The sequence below is a fragment of the Papaver somniferum genome, chromosome 5, assembly GCF_003573695.1.
Source record: "Papaver somniferum cultivar HN1 chromosome 5, ASM357369v1, whole genome shotgun sequence".
NCBI lineage: Eukaryota > Viridiplantae > Streptophyta > Magnoliopsida > Ranunculales > Papaveraceae > Papaver > Papaver somniferum.
This window is the reverse complement of record NC_039362.1, coordinates 188,564,942-188,585,005: the sequence shown is the minus strand read 5'-3', so window position 1 is coordinate 188,585,005 and position 20,064 is coordinate 188,564,942. Positions and strand designations below refer to the sequence as shown.

At 36.4% G+C, this 20,064-nt stretch overlaps 1 pseudogene; it reads right to left on the bottom strand.

Annotated features, from left to right (window-relative positions):
• Window positions 1-17,458: 17,458 nt before the first annotated feature.
• On the bottom strand, window positions 17,459-17,558 carry LOC113284827 (annotated as a pseudogene).
• Between the last annotated feature and the right edge of the window lie 2,506 nt (window positions 17,559-20,064).

Genomic DNA, 20,064 nt, shown 5'->3' with positions numbered 1-20,064 from the left:
ATACTAAACTGGTTTCCTTTTATACTTCGAACAGAAAGATGAGTTCATCTCAAATAAGGAATTCCAGTGCAAATAGATATTGTGTAAAAAAGTGGTCATTTTCTAAAACTAGTACACATAAAAAATACTTCTCTTTTCAGTTTTGTTTTAAAATGGAAGCTCTCAAAACAAAAGGAAAAGGAATTAGAGTAAAAAAAGTAAATTAAAGGAATTTGTCTCAAATAAGGAAACCTAGGGTTTCACTTCTTCCAAATCCTCTCCAAGCCGTGGACAAGCCATTCTCACACACATGGATACTTTCCTAGGATAGTGGGAGGTCGCTCATTCTCTGTGGAATTTCTCGGAAGCACCAAAGTTGAAGAGAATTAGGGTTTTGACGAAAATAACTTAATTTCAAGTATTTGACAATTAAAGGATTTCTCTTAAAATAAAGAGAGTCGAGCCTCTCCCTAATCATAGATGCCTATTCACTATTGTTCTCTCCTCACTCAGCAGAAGAAACATGCTCATAAGGGATGTTGACCAAAATACCTTAGTTCACAAGTATTTCCATAGAAGGATGCCCTAATGAAACCAGGAACCGACCAAAACCTTCTCTACTCATCCTCATGGCCTCATACACGTGAATATTAAGTTATTTAGGTATCAAAAGAAGAAAGGGATTGAAAAGGAATCCAAAATGGTAGAATTTCAGAGAAATACAGTAGAAACTCTATAAATTAATGTTGTTGGGACCACCTAAATTAATGATGTTGGGATCACCAGAATTTATTAATTAAACGAGATCTTAATTAACCGATAAACTAATAAATTATTAATTTATATGTTAATCAATATCTTATTAACTTATAGATAAATTTAACTTTGATCAACAAATAACATAGGTTTAGACAATTCAGATGAACAGTTAACGGTGATATCAGTCAAGACTTGGAAAATTTAATTGAAAAATTAGGTTATCGCAATCCAGTGAATGTCAATATGTCGTGAATATCTGGGAAAAACAAGTTACGCAATTGTTGACTGATGAAGAAATAATTGAAAGCGTTACGGGAACTGATAAAGATGGGGAAAAAGATGATGAAAGTTCTACAATAGACCCCCTACACGAAACGAGATTGTTAAAACGGAAATCACATTAAATAATTTCTCACCGGGATATGAGAACAACAGTAGAAATTCTTACGATGATAAGAAAAATTAGTTCAGTGTGATATTGATTTTAACAAAAAACAGAAGACAACTAATTTATTTGTCTAGAAATCTTCATAAAACATTAGTGTATTGAACATATATATAGTGAGTTATTACTTTGTATTTCATTTGCGTTCTACATAAGTGATCAAAAATGTATTAATTTACAATTTTAGTGAATTATTAATTTGGCACATTGTCCCCGACTCGGGACCGGCTAAAAATATTATTTAAAAGAGTTTAGTAAATAAATCGAGTATTAACTAATGGATTTTCTGTTGTAAAGGGAATTTAGCTCAAACAGGGAAGTCTGAGCTCATAATTTCCAAAAGTGGGAACTACACGCACCTCTCCCGCTGTCAATCCGTGACCATGCATATGAAATCTCATGGCTTCTCTCATACCAAATAAAAATCAAGCTCCTAGAGTCTTTTGACAAATATACCCCTAGTTTCAAAAGTAGGTATTTTATACGAAAAAAGGGTGTCTGATTGGTACAAAGGATTAAAAAAGCTCTCATAACACAAGGGGACAACCCCAAAAGATATACACACGCATACCCAGTCTCATCAAACCTCTCTAGAGTACCTGAAGGATTCAGACGCAAGCAAAAAAGAAATTAGGGTTTATGTGCAATACAAGCCAGAACTCAAAATTTGTAAGTGATAAGGAATCCACAAATCAAAATGGAATGTATATCTTTTCTCATGGCTCTTCATTAACATCGCAGACATCCAGGAATCCATTCAAAACTCTCTCTTCCTCATATACGTGCATGTATAGAAATTCAGAAGCTCAAGAATGCACAAAGAAAGGAAATTAGGGTTTTGTCCAAGTAAACCCTAATTAAAAAAATTCCATTCGATTAAGACGGAAATTTGTCCCATCAAAACTCCATTATCATACCAGTGACACCTCCCAATTCAAACGCCCAGAAGGATTCCAAGTTCAGAGACAGAACAAGCGGACTACACATCGTTTCGTGGACTCTTAAAGTTTAAAAAAAAAGGTTGTAATTTCGCATCTGAATGATTTACCACCATATGTATGCTCGTCGTAGAACAATCAAGGTTCTACTCTGAGTAGGGGATTTAATATAGATGGTGAAAATGCGGGGGGTCTAACAACCACACCCAACAATTCGTTTGTCTATCTGAGAGGACTTACTCCAATATACTTTATAGAGAATCAACTAGACAGTCAGACTCAATCTAGAGAAAAGTATATCAAAGAGTTTAATATCTCTAACTATTAATTTAATCCGCAATCAGCAAATAGAAATCTACGAGCCCCTGAATATAAGAGGAGTATACTTGAATGGTACCAAAGACCAATGTTCAAGGATCAATCAATCTCAATCAACAACCAAAGGTTGGATTTCCTAATTGATTGATACAACGCACAACCTGTGATATTTCAATTATATAACAAAATATAATTCGGAAAAGAAATAACGCAGACACCAGAATTTTGTTAATGAGGAAACCGCAAATGCAGAAAAACATCAGGACCTAGTCCAGTTTGAACACCACACTGTATTAAGCCGCTACAGACACTAGCCTACTACCAATGAACTTCAGACTGGACTGCAGTTGAACCTTAATCAATCTCACACTATTCAAGGTACAGTTGTGCTCCTTACGTCTCTGATCCCAGCAGGATACTACGCACTTGATTCCCTTAGTTGATCTCACCCACAACCAAGAGTTGCTACGACCCAAAGTCGAAGACTTGATAAACAAATCTGTCTCACACAGAAAAGTCTATAGGATTGAATAAATCTATCTCCCACATAAATACCCAAGAGTTTTTGTTCCGTATTTTGATAAATCAAGGTGAACGGAAACCAATTGATGAACCAGACTTATATTCCCGAAGAACAGCCTAGTATTATCAATCACCTCACAATAATCTAAATCGTATGATGGCGAAAATAGATATTGTGGAATCACAAACGATGAGACGAAGATGTTTGTGATCACGTTTTATCTTGTCTCTCGGAGAAATTAATCTCGAGCAAATATTAGAGAAGATAGTACTCAAACGATAGAATCGGGCAAGATCAGAACACGCAACTACAAGAGAAATAGTTGGGTCTTGCTTCATAATCCCAATAAAGTCTTTTAAGTCGTTAACCAATAAGGTTTAGGAAAACCTAAGGTTAAAGGAGAATCGACTCTAGCTTATGCAACTAGTAACACACAGAAGTGTGGGTATTATGTTCCCAGTTGCTAGAGTTCTCCTTTATATAGTTTTCAAATCTGGATTTGCAATCCAAGTTACCTTAGTAACAAAGCATTCAATATTAACCGTTAGATGAAAAACCTGATCCAACCAAGCTAATATCTTTCAACCGCTAGACCGAAATTATCTTGTTACACACAAATGAAATGTACCCTCATTTAGGTTTATGAACCTTACCTAAGCGTGTACACTCATGTTGGCTTAATAGTGGTCAACCGAAGTTATCCATATGATAACTCTCATGTCAACCATATTCATCTTATCCATAACTAGTTCAAATGACTAGAATGAAACTAGTTAAAGAGTTGTTCAATTGTTCTATTCTCATAGAAATATACAAGAACACAATCGAAACAAAATCAGTTTGATTCAATTGAATCAATCATGAACATTATAGCCACAGTTTGCAAAGATTGCATTCCTTATGATTTAACTGTTTAAGTTCATGAACTGGCCGATTTGATAAAGTAACTGAAAAAGCGGGGGTACAACAACCGCACCCAATGTTTCTCTTAGCAATTTGTATGGACAAACTCTAATATACTTTCTAGAGAATCAACTAGACAGTCAAACTCAATCTAGATAAAAGTATATCAAAGAGTTTATATCTCAATCTCTCGATTTGATATATACTCAAGCAAATAGAAATCTGCAAGTGTTTATCAAATAATAGAGAGATAACTTGGATGGTACCTAAGACCAATATCCAAGTGTCAATCAATTTAAATCAACAACCAAAAGGTCGTATATTCTAATTGATTGAACAACGCACAACCTGTGATATTTCAATTATATAACAAAATATAATGCGGAAAATAAATAATACAGTCACCAGAATTTTTTTAACGAGGAAACTGCAAATGCAGAAAAACCCCGGGACCTAGTCCAGATTGAACACACACTGTATTAAGCCGCTACAGACACTAGCCTACTCCAAGTTAACTTCAGACTGGACTGTAGTTGAACCCCAATCAGTTTCCCGCTGATCCAAGGTACAGTTGTACTCCCTACGCCTTTGATCCCAGCAGGATACTGCGCACTTGATTCCCTTATCTGATCTCCCCAAAACTAAGAGTTTCTACGACCCAAAGTTAAAGACTTGACAATAAACAAATCTGTCTCACACAGACAAGTCTATCAAAGGATCAATCTGTCTCCCAAAGATAAACCCTAAAAAGTTTTCTTCCGTCTTTTGATAATAATCAAGGTGAACAGGAACCAATTGATAATCTGGTCTTATATTCCCGAAGAACAGCCTAGAGTTATCAATCACCTCACAACAATCTTAATCATATGGTAGCAAAAAAAGATGTTGCGGAATCACAAACAATGAGACGAAGATGTTTGTGATTACTTTTTATATCTTGCCTATCAGAGATATCACTCTCAAGCCAATCAATATGATTATACTCGTATGATAGAAGATGCAATATCAGATCACACAACTACGATAAAAGTAGAATCGGTCTGGCTTCACAATCCCAATGAAGTCTTTAAGTCGTTAACCTGGTTTTAGAAGAAGAAAACCAAAGGTTAAAGGAGAAGCAACTCTAGTATGCAAACTAGTATCACACGTGAGGTGTGGGGATTAGTTTTGCACAGATACTAGAGTTTCCGTTATATAGTCTTTCAAATCAGAGTTTACAATTAAGTTACCTTGGTAACAAAGCAATCAATATCCACCGTTAGATGAAAACCTGATTTAGATTCAAGCTAATATTTCTCAACCGTTAGATCGAAAACTTAGCTTGTTACACACACTTGACAATGCACGCTTCTAGGTTTGTTAACTGTACCCAAACGTATGCACTTGTTGGTTCAACAATATTTAACCAAAAGGTTAGCCATACGAGCATTTCATATCAACCATGTTATTTTTCACCATAACTAGTTCAAATGACTTCAAATGAACTAGTTAAAGAGTTGTTCAATTGTAAGGAAATCTCATGTACTACATAAGACATAATTAAAGCAAAGATGATTTGATTCACTCGAATAGGTTCATGAAATTTTATAGCCATGGTTTGCAAACTGCATTCCTTAGTCTTTTTAAGTTTAAGTTCAGAAATCATCTTCAGATATATAACCTTCTCAAGTTCGCAGACTAGGTTCGCGGACTTAAGTTACCGGGAAGAGTTTACAAACTCCGGCAGAAATTCTCGGGTATGAGAACGTCGTCGGTTCGCGGACTGGGTTCGCGGACTAGGTTCGCGGACTTAGTTTCACGCAAGTAGTTTGTCAACTCCAGTAGAAATTCTCGGTTTTGAGAACTTCGGCAGTTCGCGGACTTGGATCACGCCATTCTTCCGGTTCTCTTGATCAACAAAGTTTGTAAACTTTGGTTCAAGGAATAGGACTTATCCATAAATGTGTTTCCAAAACAATGCTTATGTCCACCATTGGTTATGTAATTTAAACTCTCATTTTAATAATTGAAACATTCTTAGAGGACGTTATATAGTTGTTACACCATTTCTCGTCAAAGCAATTTTCAGGATGATTGAAACATATCATGACTTTCGTCACATGGTAAAGATGAACTTGGTTAAAGAGAAAATATTACCAACTCATATTTCGAGATATAGATAGGCGAGGTATACTCGGCTCGAAATACCAAATGTGTACAATCAAAGTATATATATATAGCATACGACTTCTTGTCTCAAAGAGTAGGAGATAGATTAGATAGACTTTTGAGTGACAGATAAGTTCAAGTCTTCACATACCTTTTTGTCGAAAAGTTCCACCGGTTCCTTGAGTAGTTCTTCTACTTGTATGATGAATCTCCATGAAGTCCTTCAGCTCAACTACACTTTTTATCCTAGTCCGAGACTTAGCTATAATAGACTATAAATCAAGACTTATAGTTTTGATCACTAACATTGAAAAACATGCTTGAGATAGAAACGCATGCGTGTTCGACCGAGCAATGCTCTAACAATCTCCCCTTTGTCAATTTTAGTGACAAAACTATCAATACATATGGAATACAAAAAAGATAAAAAAAACTTTAGTAGCTTCTATTCCACATGTCTAATCTTCAACATTCCTCGAAATCTTCGTCACTTCCAAGTACTCCAATGATCCCAATGGTTGTAAGTTTAGCATCACCGCTGTTGAAGATCCATAGCTATAACAATGAGAAAGCATCGGTCTCGATCATTGTTATACAGTGTCATAGTATTATTACACAGCGTCAAAGTTCAATTGTATCACAACTTCAACAATAATACTATGGTGATATGTATCACTCCCCCTTAGTCAATACTCCATCTCACATGGAAACCACTCCCCCTTACAAAATGATCCGAAAACCTTATGTATTTGTAGTGTGAACTACATATTAATTCTCCCCCTTTTTGTCAATAAAATTGGCAATGGTACAAGAACGGGATCATAATGAAATTTCCGAGAGAGACATTTCATGACAAAAGGAAAAAATACATACCAAATAATTTAGATGCAATCATAAAGCCGAAGCTAAATGCATTCATCAAGGAGTTTAAAGATACAAGATAACCTGAAAAAGCGGGGGTAGAACAACACCACCCAATATTTCGCTTAGAAATATGTATGGACTAACTACGAAATACTTTCTAGAGATCAACTAGACAGTCAGATTCAATATAGGTAAAAGTATCTCAAGGATTTAATATCTCTCTCTTGTTTTGATTTACTCGAGATAATAGAAATCAACGAGTCTTTAATCAAACACAAGGAATAACTTGGATGGTACCAAAGACCAGTATCCAACGATCAATCAATGACAATCAACAATCAAAGGTTGGATTACTCTAATTGATGATTTAACGCACAACCTGTATTATTTCAATTATAAAGATAAAACAATATAATGCGGAAACTGAAATAACACAGACACTAGAAATTTTGTTAACGTGGAAACCGCAAATGCAGAAAACCCCCGGGATCTAGTCCAGATTGAACACACACTGTATTAAGCCTCTACAGACATTAGACTAATTCAAGCTAACTTCGGACTGGATTGTAGTTGAACCCTAATCAGTCTCCCACTGATCCAAGGTACAGTTGTACTCCCTACGCCTCTGATCCTAGCAAGATATTGCGCACTTGATTCCCTTAGCTGATCTCACCCACAACTAAGAGTTGCTACGACCCAAAATCACAGGCTTTAACAATAAACAAATCTGTCTCACACAGACAAGTCTATCAAATGATCAATATGTCTCCACAGAAAAACCCTAAAGTTTTTGTTCTGTCTTTTGATAATAATAAAGGTGAACATGAACCAATTGATAATCCGGTCTTATATTCCCGAAGAAAAGCCTAAATAAATCAATCACCTCACAAAAATCTTAACCGTACGGTAGCGAAACAAGATGTTGCGGAGTCACAAACAATGAGACGAAGATGTTTGCTACTACTTTTTATATCTTTCCTATCGGAGATATTAATCTCAAGCCAATCAATATGATTGTACTCGTACGATAGAATATGCAAGATCAGATCACACAACTACGGTAGTAGTATCGGTCTGGCTTCACAATCCAATGAAGTCTTTAAGTCGTTAACCTGGTTTTAGAAGAAGAAAACCAAAGGTTAAAGGAGAAACGACTGTAGCATGCAAACTAGTATCACGCGTGAGGTGTGGGGATTAGTTTTGCAGAGTTTCTAGATGTCCCCTTATATAGTCTTTCAAATCAGGGTTTCGCCTTGGTCACAAAGCAAACAATATCCACCGTTAGATGAAAACCTGATTTAGACTCAAGCCAATATTTCTCAACCGTTAGATAGAAAACTTAGCTTGTTATACACAAATGAAATGTACGCTTCTAGGTTTGTTAACCGTACCCAAACGTGTACATTGTCTGTTCAACAACAGTTAACCAAAAGGTTAGCCATATGAGCATTTCATACCAACCATATTCTTCTTCACCATAACTAGTTCAAGTAACTCAAATGAACTAGTTAGAGAGTTGTTCAATTGCAAGGAAATCTTATGTACTACACAAGACACAATTGGAGCAAAGATGATTTGATTCACTTGGTTCGGTTCATGAACTTTATAGACACGGTTTGCAATTTGCATTCCTTAGTCTTTATAAGTTTAAGTTCAGAAATCATCTTCAGATATATAACCTTCTTAAGTTCGCACACTAGGTTCGCGGACTTAAGCAACCGGGCAGAGTTTACAAACTCTAGCAGAAAATCTCGGCAAAGACTTTCCGCCGGTTCGTGGACTGGGTTCACGGACTGGTACTCACGTAACAAGTTTGTCAACTCCAGCAGAATTTCTCGGGATGAGAAGTTCGGCAGTTCGCGGACTTGGCAACAAGCCATTCTTCCGGTTTCTCTTGATCAACAAAGTTCGCAAACTTTGGTTCAAGAAATAGGACTTATACATAAATATGTTTCCACAACAATGCTTATGTCCACCATTGGTTATGTAATCTAAACTCTCATTTCAATCATTGAAACATTCTTAAAGGACGTTATATAGTTGTTACACCATTTCTCGTCAAAGCGATTTTCAAGATGATTGAAACATATCATGACTTTCGTCACATGGTAAAGATAAACTTGGTTAAAGTAAAAGGCTCACCAACTCATATTTCGAGATATAGATAGGAGAGGTATACTCGGCTCGAAATACCAAATATGTATAATCAAAGTCTATATATATAGCATACGACTTCTTGTCTCAAAGAGTAGGAGATAGAGTAGATAGAATTTTGAGTGATAGATAAGTTCAAGTCTTCACATACCTTTTTTTCGAGAAGTTCCACCGGTTCCTTGAGTAGTTCTTCTACTTGTATGATGAATCACCATGAAGTCCTTGAGCTCAACTACACTTTTTATCCTAGTCCGAGACTTAGCTATAATAGACTAGAACTCAAGACTTATAGTTTTGATCACTAACATTGAAAAACATGCTTGAGATAAAAACGAATGCGAGTTCGACCGAGCAATGCTCTAACAGTAACCAACTTAAGTATGCGTACGGGTATGCGTACTTAAGCAACCGTATTTGAGTTTGTTTTAGTTTCCAAACTCAACAGAAATTTTCAGTTTGAAAACTTCCGCCAGTATACGTACGGGTACGCATACTTAACGTGACTAGTTAAGAGTTTGTCAAAACCAAACTCAGCAGAAACTTTCGGTTGGAAACCTTCCGCCAGTATGCGCACGGGTACGCGTACTTAACACGTCTCCTTCACCAATTTCGTATACACACATATGCATACACTTGGCTCCCGGTTTATGGATTTATATACTAATGCGTGAATATACTATATATGCTTATATCCAAAGATGGATACATAATCAAATCTTAATTTCAATCATTGAAACTTTCTTAGAGGACGTTAAGAAATTTTCAAGTTATTGAAATTATCATAATGAAACATTCCAAGGAAACACCAAATGATTGTATCACATAAACCATGTAAGATGTAACTCGGCAATTTTCATATGATCTTATTCGGACTTTCGTCACGAATGTAAGATGAATTCGGCCGAAGCGAAATCTTGCCAACACATATTCCTAGAAATATATAAGCGGGATAAACTCATCTCGAAATCTCAAATGTGTATAATAGAAAACTATATCGTAACACGACTTATGTCTCAATATAGGAAAGCGTTGGTATGTCAAGGTTGGTTGTCATATTTTAGTGAACCAAAACTCATTTAAAGAGTCGCTTGATTATGTACTAGAGTCAACTTCGTATAGGCTAGCTTGAAAGTATTAGAATATGAGACATTACAAGTATTGTGAAGACTTGAAGAAGTGAAGAAGCAAGGAGCTACAAAGACAACATCGTCCTTCCACTTGAGGTTAGTGATATTTTTGACTTGAATTGTTTCATTCCCTAACATATCTTTCAATTCGTGCATATAAAAAAATAAATATGCGAAGCATGAATGATTATACTCTAGTTAGACGTAGTATTAAAGAATATAATACGAAGTTTACTGCATAAACCGTTAAACTTTGTATATAAGACATCGACATAATCGTTTGAATGCTATTGTGATTATTTATGGGTATGAGGTGAAGATTTCATACTAGGAAACAATGTTTTACATTCATTTAAAGGAAGTACATTCATGAAGTCGTTTTGTGAACGAAATGGAAATCACTAGGCTTATTGGAATTGTGATTCATTGCATATCTTTTGAACTACCAATATGTGTGATTAGTATAACCTCTCATGACTTGTTTATGTTCTTGGTTAAACTATTCACAAGTCCTGACTTTTGTATTGGTATGACTTTTATTAGTGAAACCGATCTTAAGTAATCACCTGAGATGGTATGATCGATTTAGTGTTATTGGTATGACCAACTCTAGGCAAAGGGGAATCGATCCTATGAAGAGGTGCAACCGATTACAAAGGGGAATCGATCCTTGTAAGAGGTGCAACACGTTTTTAGAAGATGGGAGAACCAATCCTATGAACATGTGAAGCAAATACAAGTAGTTACCATAAGTATGTGGGAAACCGATCCTAGTACCTAGTCAACCGAATTGTTGGTAACTAGTGTGACTATGCATAGTACTCACATGGAGGTAAAATCAAAACTTGTTTTGGTATAACCGTTAAACCCATGATTTGTGCTTGAGTGTTCTTAATCAATCACATAGTTCTTGAAAGTCATATGAACCAATTCTAAACTTGTTTGGAAGTGTGGCAAATCGATTTCAAGATTGTAAGTATGAAAGAGGTCTTACAAAGTAAAGATGTCGACATTCTTTGAACATGTGCAGTAACGCTTATCTTTTATTGTTCAAAGATATTCCTTAATAGCTAAAGGAAAATACCGGATCGAAATATAAGTTAAAAATCTTTTGATTAAGGTCATTAATTTTATTTTTAGAAAAATGAAAATTGGTAATGTGCATTTACTAATTGGAGATTTTCTAAAAGATTTTCGGTCAATGTTTGGACAAAGCATTTCTAGGAATTATGGAAACCTAATCTGGAATATACTGCATATCTTGAAAATATTTTCGGTTTTGGAAATTCCTTGGTGTCCAAACTTCCTTGGTCTATAAATACCAAAGTTTTCATTTCTAGCAAACTAATCCTCAGAGCCAGCAAAACTACCTAGTTGTGTTGTTACTGATGGAACCTCCTATTCGGAGAGGAAAGTAACCTAATTAGGTGAAATCTCTTACGGCCGTTCAGTTTAAAGACTTCTTTGGGATTGAGAAGCTCTATTAGTACCGTTGGTGGGAAACTAGATAACTGCGGTTTATTATTAGTTTTCGATTGATTTGATTGACTAACGGTTGTTGAACTTTGATTTCACCTAGTTTGTTTATGCTTGAGAATCTTCTCTTCTGATATAAGATTCACTCAAACTAGATCGAAGTTTAGACGGGGATCTTTAGATTGTTTGTAGATCTAAAGATGTCTTCTGATAATCCGTTGTTAACAGACTCCGTTCTGTGTGTGATTTATCACAAGAGATTCAAGTTGATTTTATGCAGGTGTTTATTGAAGATCTAAGAAGATTTGAAGACAAAGAGGTCTTTGAAAATTTCTGATTTGGGTTCATAATCTTTGGTGTGCACAATACTTGTTTCGGTTAAAGAGGATCCAACTATAATCGGATTATCCTTGTGGTAGATTGGATTGATTAGTTGAGTAGATCGACATCAATACGATTCTTTGTGATTCAAGGTATTGATTACAAAATCTAAGCGATTACTTTGGTAGTCGTTTGTGGATAGATCTAAGGACCTGATAAAGGAGTTTATTGAGATAAACCGAAGAGCCTTTTGTCGAACTCACATCATTTGGTTGAAAAGAGTTGATACCAAACATATTTGCTGTTCCTTTACTGTTTGGAATACGAACCAAAGGAATTGTTCCAAGTACGTGACTTATTCATAAGTTGGAGGCGTGGGAATACAGACGGAACTAGGTGAACTATAGGTTTAGTTAATTGGTATCAATTATACGAAGTTGGTTTGAATTTGTATAGTGGATTAATCCTGGGAGTATTCAATTCTGGACAAGGTCCCGGGATTTTTCTGCATTTGTGATTTCCTTGTTAACAAAATCTTGCTGTGTCTTTTACTTTTCTATTTCCGCAATTATAATTGTTTTATTATAATTAGAAGTAAAATACACAGACATTAATTCCTATTTACTTGATAATAATCCTATTGTGTTTGGTTAAGTCCGAACCCTTTATCAATTAAACATACTTCGTTGTTGTATTGTCTCGATCTCGTATCCATAGACGATCACACGAAGTGTGAACCGATTAGTTGTATTATCTCGACTCAGTCCATAGACAATCACTTTCGGAGAAAGGACTTATAGGTGGAAAAGTTTTAGATTGAGGTATATTTGGGTACCCTCGTCTTTTCAAGAACCAGGTCTTGAGCAGAATCACGTCCTTGAGTGTCCTCCTCCATGTCAATACACACAATCTCTTGAGATTTTGTTGAGTTCTCCATATAATTTTTGAAGGGATGGATCAATACAATATATATGAACATATACATGTAGACAAGAAGAGACTTCTCAAAAGGAAACCCTATGAACTCATGAAACATATGGAGGGACACAGACGTTCGTGGACCGGTTGCAAGATGGATTAAGGGAAATCCAATAAGAGGAAAACACAAGGATGGATCAAATAATTTAAAGAAAAAAAATTCAAATTAGGGCCTGAGATCGATAGAAAAATAAAAAATTAATGAAAACACATAAAGAACATACAATTAATTCTTGAGACTCCTACAATCATCATCCTTTCATCTCTCAAGATAGATTCAAGGATGAGGTCACCTAGAATTATGTAAGAGAGTGAGACGTAATCTCACTATGAATTATGGGAAAAGAGTTGTACAAGTCTTTAGAGCGTTTAAAATGTGTATTCGCCTCTTTCCATCGATTATAACTTATTCCGGATGAATTTGTTATAAACCTTTTTAGATATCCATCAGAAGGATTTCTCTGATGGCTAAGTCTAAGCCTTCTAGAAACAGGTTCCAAAGGAGAAGAGAGGAAAGGTTTTCGTCTCCTAGACTTAGACTTACCAGACACATTCTTATAAGTGAAAGAACTATGTTCATTAATGGAACAAGAGTTTATACCAAACAGAGAAACATGCATCTTGTGATGATTTCTAGAAGAGCGATCATCCTTATAATAATTCTGGTTTTCTGTAGGAAATAATTTCACTGACGAGAATGTCCGATGTCTTACTCCGTCGACAGTAGAGAGAAGCAACTTACGAAGATGTGAGATTTGTTTCTTTCTAGCAAAGCAATGAAGAGCATAGAGATTCTTTTTCCCATAGAAGGAACAACATTGTGGATTAGAGATATGCTTTCCTTGATCCATAACTTCTTTAGAAGAACTATTCTTCACACTGGGTAAAGCCTTGTGAGAGATATAAGAGGGTGCAAGAGATGACTTATTCATCAAAACAGAGTTTTCCTTTTTTAAGGTGTTACACTGTTCTCGGGCATATTGAAGAGATGCAACAAGTTTCTCTTTTTCAACATGGAAAATGTTAATTTCTGATGAATGAGTCTTAACTAAACGTTCTTCTCTAGCTGAGTCTTCTTTAACAATATTTTCAAGCATACTAATCTTTTCACGCTGTTGAGTAGTTTCTTGAACCAGTTGTTTGAGGGTGAAAACAGTTTCTGATGGTTTTGGTAATTTCATGTGATGTGGGTGAGAAACAAATCTAAACCCTAAACAATATACTGCAAGGGAATACTTTAGATTAGAGAGATCAATCTGTACGAGTCCGGCCTAAACCAAGAAATGGCCATTCCAGACTTGCTTCGGTCACAAAGTGGAGGAGAAGGGTTGGTTTTGGGGAGAGAAGCAAAGAGAGTGTTGAGACTGATAAACACATTTTTGTGTCCGATTTGTCTCGATTCTATATATTGTTAGGGTTCATTTTTGTACTTATTATGGTGTTTTATTTATTTGTAGGTATTTTTGGCTAATAAACATTTTTGGAAAAAATTGGCTCGAAAAGTTGTCGGAAAGCACCCGGAGGACATTTGCTATTCGGACTCTCAATTTGGATAAGGGGTAACCTAATTACTAAGGGGCATCCCATTTCCAGGCTTCTTCTAATCGCACCCCTACTCTGGATAAGGGGCAACCATCTTCAACATTCAAAAACCAGAAAATTGGCGGGAAAATAGTGCAATTAAAGAATAGTTTTGGTGATCGTGATTTGGAGGAGTTTGAGGTCGATTAAACCTCTGATTTTCATAGGATAGACTCCTTATGGGTCTGGGAATCTGATATAGGTGTTTATATCGATTAGAATGGGCTCAAACGACGGATTTTTCTCACAACAAGAAAATATGGAAAGTCACGTGTGTGACCTGTTTTAGGGAATTTTAGAGTGATTAAAATGCTGTAAACCTTCCCAAAGATTTGTATCTACCTAAGGAAGAGTTTAGAATAAAAAGGAAAGCGTAGAAATCCCAAAACAAGAAATTGTCGCAACTTGGCCGTGAAGAGAAGGAAAGAGATTTTGGAAGATTTGGGAGAGACTTAATCGGTATTTTTGATATAAATAGATGTCTTGGGTCATATAGAAGGGGTTTCGAGAGTTTGGGAACCTAAGGAGAGCCAGAGAAGAAGAAATCAGAGCTTTACCAAACTCTGTTTCTGCTGCTGCTGCTGTTGAAGAAGAAGAACAGCTGAAGAACATTGACCCTCGGTAGACAGTCGCAGAAAAGTGTCGTTGTTTAACAGCTGAAGACATTAAGCTGTTCAGGGCAGTCTTATTTCAGGGCAGTCTTAAATCAGCGACAAAGCAATAATTTTTCTGTAACAGTTCCATTGTAACAGCTGTTTTGCAACACCAATACACTGTTGCAAACAGTCTGTGTTATTACTTTTTACTCTTTTAATCATCTTTTGAGCAACAAACACATATTTTGAGATCATGATTAATATGAGGAGCTAAACCCCATTGCTGAGGCGATAGAGGAAGCTATTTTTCCAACAAAAAGTGGTATATTCTATTTTATATTTTTATTTGCAATAATTATATGATTATTTGCCTTGAAATATTATTGAATATGATTTTTATTTGAGTGATTGTGATCTATTTTGATGGAGTATGCTCAGTTTTAAGACTTTTGATGCTTCATACTTGGTATTTACAATTATTACTTTTGAAAATCTACTTGTTGCAATATTTTAGAATCAAATTAAACAAGAAAATTGCATAAATATAAGTATTGGTTTAATCACTTTGAACTTGGAAAATAGTGGAATCTTAGCCTCATTGTTTCTTTTAGTATTGATATCATCTTTGATTGAGTTTGCTATAATTTCTAGTGAGTTTTCTATTTTAATATTAGGATTTAAGTCTAATTAATATCCTTCACAAGTCTGAGAATCGAACCACTTTTACCACTATCTACAAATCACATCAATTTTTGGCGCCACCGACGCGGAATTGTTTTTAGGGTTTTAGATTTATTTATTTTTTATTATTTTTGTCTTTTTTTATGTTTTTGGGTATTTATCTTGTGTCTACAGGTTCTGGATCATAAAGAAAATTGAGCCAAGGAGTTTGGTGATTTCATAAAGACTTGGAGCTAAAGATTAAAGCAAAAAGAACAGAAAAGACGACATTTTTTTTAGACAATTTTAGTTTACGGTTTGTTTATTTTATTTAAAAAAAAAATGTATTAGTGTTTATTATTTTTGTAATTTTTTTTTTTGGACTTTTGGACTTTGGGACATTATTATTTTTTATTACCCTACGGAAGGTACTTTAAATATAAACTGTTTGCAGAGAAGGAGGACAATTACGATATTGTCTCCGCACCTTGGGTTCATATACTAGACATCGGGGTCAGTGGCCCGAGTCGACTACAACCGATTCATCCCCCGTCTGGAACATGAGGTAAGATTCTAAACACTCGCGAATCCCCTGACAGCGAGTTACTGGACTCCTTCGTATGCATATATGTTGAGGACTGAATATGGACATTTATTTTTCTAGTAAAGGGCAAGGCCCGGCCATACAAGATAAGGGTTCGGATTTCATCACCGTTCTCTTCTTGCCCGCTTTAGGAACACGTAACCTATGCGAACCTAAGCCTAAAGTTTGACTAGAATGAGACCGATAGGGTAACGAGCTTAACATGAAAGTCATTCGAAAAATATTAGTTACTCTTTTAAGCATACTTCGAAGTTCGTGACGGTTTCTGTAAGTTAAATGCGTGACTGCGCCGCCTTGTAATACCGGTGAGGCCTTGGGTATCAAAGCTCCACCGAGCTTCCCTCGCCTTTATTCAACTTACGTTAACTCGGACTGATTCCAGAGGGGTTTGCTTAAATTGTAACGAATTCCCGTTCGAAGGATCAGTAGCTGGTCTAGAAACAATCTAAGTGGAGCCATCATGCTTTTTGTTTGCTAGAAATCAATAGGTTTGATTTGGTTGAGTCGGCCTTGATCTGTGTTTGCTTACCCTTCCAATTTAGAAAATTCTATTGTATGCCTGAACGTAAAAGAGACGCACTAGGTAGATTTGTTAAAGAGAAACCTAGTAGTTTGAAGCGTCTCGATTAACTTAATATAGAAAGTTCGGCTTTTGAAGAGTCTGTTTTTGAACGTTCTTTGACTGAGGAGAGAATCCCTGTTGCTCCGATAGCGCCAGAAATGGAAACTTTGAAAGCTTTGTTGAATCCAACTAGGACTACCCTTCCTTCGTGTATTAAGTTAGCTGAAACGGAGGCACCCTTTGAACTGAAACCTGGGACCTTACAGATGCTCCCAATCTTTTTAGGGAAAGAAAATGAAAACCCTTATTACCATGTTACGGATTTTGAGGAAATTTGTAGTACCCTAATAATTAGAGGCTTAGCTGATGATGCTTTGAAACTTAGGTTATTCCCATTTTCCCTGAAAGATAAGGCCAAGTCGTGGCTGTATAGTTTGGACTCCGAGTCGATTGAGACATATGAACAACTTACATCTGCCTTTTTCAATAAGTTTTTCCCTAGGCACAAAACATCGTCTATTAGGACGCAAATATGCACATTTTCACAACAAGAGGGAGAATATTTATATATGTATTTGGAAAGGTTCAATGATTTATTATCCCAGTGTCCTCATCATGGTTTAGAAAAGGTTAGGCTAGTTCAGATCCTTTATGAGGGTTTAGATTATTCCACAACGACCATGGTTGAGTCTCTATGCACTGGTGGATTTGAAAACCAAACTGTTGATGCGGCGATGGAATTTTTTAATGAAATCGCCAAAAAACCCAGCAATGGGAAAATAGTAGGGCACCCCAGAAAACAATTCTTTTAAGTAGAGGAAACGTTAATAGGGTAGAAGGAGGCTATGAATCAGATGCCAAAATTGCTGCTATAGCAAAAAGGTTAGAAGCCTTAGAAGTGGGCCAGACTAGTGGTAGAGTGGAGCCTTTTTGGGAAGGCCAGAATATTGAAGAGCAGGCCAATGCTCTTTATAATAACACTAGATTTGATAACCGTCAAAAGATTGACCCATATTCAGAAACCTATAATCCTGGTTGGAGAAACCATCCGAACCTTTCGTGGTCTAAGGGCCAAAGTCAAGGTCAGTTTAGTAATTCTAATGCTCCCCCAGGTTTGGCTATACTAAGAATCCTTCAGGACTAGCTCAGTTTCAGAATCAGTCAGATAAGAAAATCCTAAGTTTAGAGGAATCTCTCGCCTTGTTAACTCAGCAAACTGCAAAATTCCAGTTATCCGTAGAACAGAGTCTACAAGCTAGTAACAGGATAGGACAAGAAAATAGTCAGGCTATTTCCGAGTTAAAAACCCAGGTTGGTCTGATAAGTGATTCTTTGAGAGAAAAAGGTAAGTTTCCTAGTCAAACACAACCCAACCCTAGAGGAGTTCATGAATTAGGTGCAAAACCATCGAATCAATTGAATGCTGTTAGAACCCTTAGAAGTGGTAGAGTTGTAGACAATAAGGTAACCATGCCCGATAGTGAACATACTGTAGTTCACCCCTCAGGATCTCACCTCTCAGGACCAGTAGCTGAAGAGACTGATAAAGTTTCTAATGATGTGAATTCGGTTCCTGAAAGGTGATTTTAGGCCTAGAGCCCCATTTCCTCAGCTATTAGTACCAACAAAGAAGGAATCGAAATTTAATGACATAGTGGAGGTTTATAAGCAAGTTACCATAAACCTTCCCTTATTAGATGCAATTAGGCAAATTCCTGCTTATTCCAAGTTCCTTAAGAATATGTGTACGCTAAAGCGCAAACTTAGCGTCCATAAGAAAGCCTTTTTAGCTAGTTACGTAAGTTTAATCATTCAGAACACCACAACTCCAAATTAAAAAGACCCAGGTTCTCCTACCATTGCTTGCACAATAGGTAACTTCCGGGTAGAAAAAGTTTTACTTGACTTAGGAGCCAGTGTGAACTTACTGCCATTCCATGTATACTTACAGCTAGGACTTGGTGAAATGAAACCTACTCAGATGACACTGCAGTTAGCTGATAGGTCTGTTAAAATCCCTGGAGGTGTTATCGAGGATGTTCTTATTGAGGTCGACAAGTTTATTTATCCAGTGGATTTCGTGGTCCTAGATACCCAACCCGTCCCTGACCCAGAGAACCAGATACCTGTGATTTTAGGTCGCCCATTTTTAGCTACGTCTAATGCGATCATTAACTGTCGAAATGGTGTGATGAGTTTATATTTTGGTAATATGACTATGGAGATGAACATTTTTAATGTCAGTAAGCAACCTCATGAGCTAGATGACACATGTGTTGAGGAGGTGAACATGATAGAAGCCTTAGTTCTGGAGTCATTACCAAACATCTCGTCTGAAGACCCATTAGAAAGTTGTCTATCCCATTTTGGTTTAGATTTTGACGACGATAGCACTATTGAACAGGTGAATGCTCTATTAGATTCTACCCCTGTGTTAGACACTGATAGATGGAAAGCTAGGTTCGAACCGTTACCAGTTTCTGAGACTACCCTAATTCCTTCTTTAGAAAGTTGGACCTTAAACCACTACCCGATACTCTAAAGTATGTGTTTTTAGGCCCATATGAGACTTTACCTATGATTTTAGCTTCCAATTTGGATAGTGATCAGGAAAGTAGGCTAGTAAATGTACTTCAAGACAATAAGGAAGCTTTAGGGTGGACTATAGCAGACATTAAGGGTATAAGTACTACAGTGTGTATGCATCAGATTCATTTAGAGGAAGACTCCAAACCTTCTAGGGAGATGCAACGTCGACTGAACCCTAACATGAAAGAGGTAGTTCGAAAATAGGTGCTTAAGTTGTTAGATGCGGGTATTATTTACCCAATTTCAGACAGTAAGTGGGTCAGCCCTGTTCAGGTTGTCCCCAAGAAATCAGGTATCACTGTAGTCCAGAATGATAATAACGAATTAATCTCAACCCGTGTGACCACGGGATGGCGTGTGTGTATTGACTATAGGAAATTGAACAAGGTCACAAGGAAGGATCACTTTCCCCTTCCTTTTATAGACCAAATGCTAGAGCGATTAGCTGGACATAGTCACTATTGCTTCTTAGATGGCTACTCCGGTTATAATTAAATCGTTATTGTCCCAGAAGACCAAGAGAAAACCACCTTTACCTG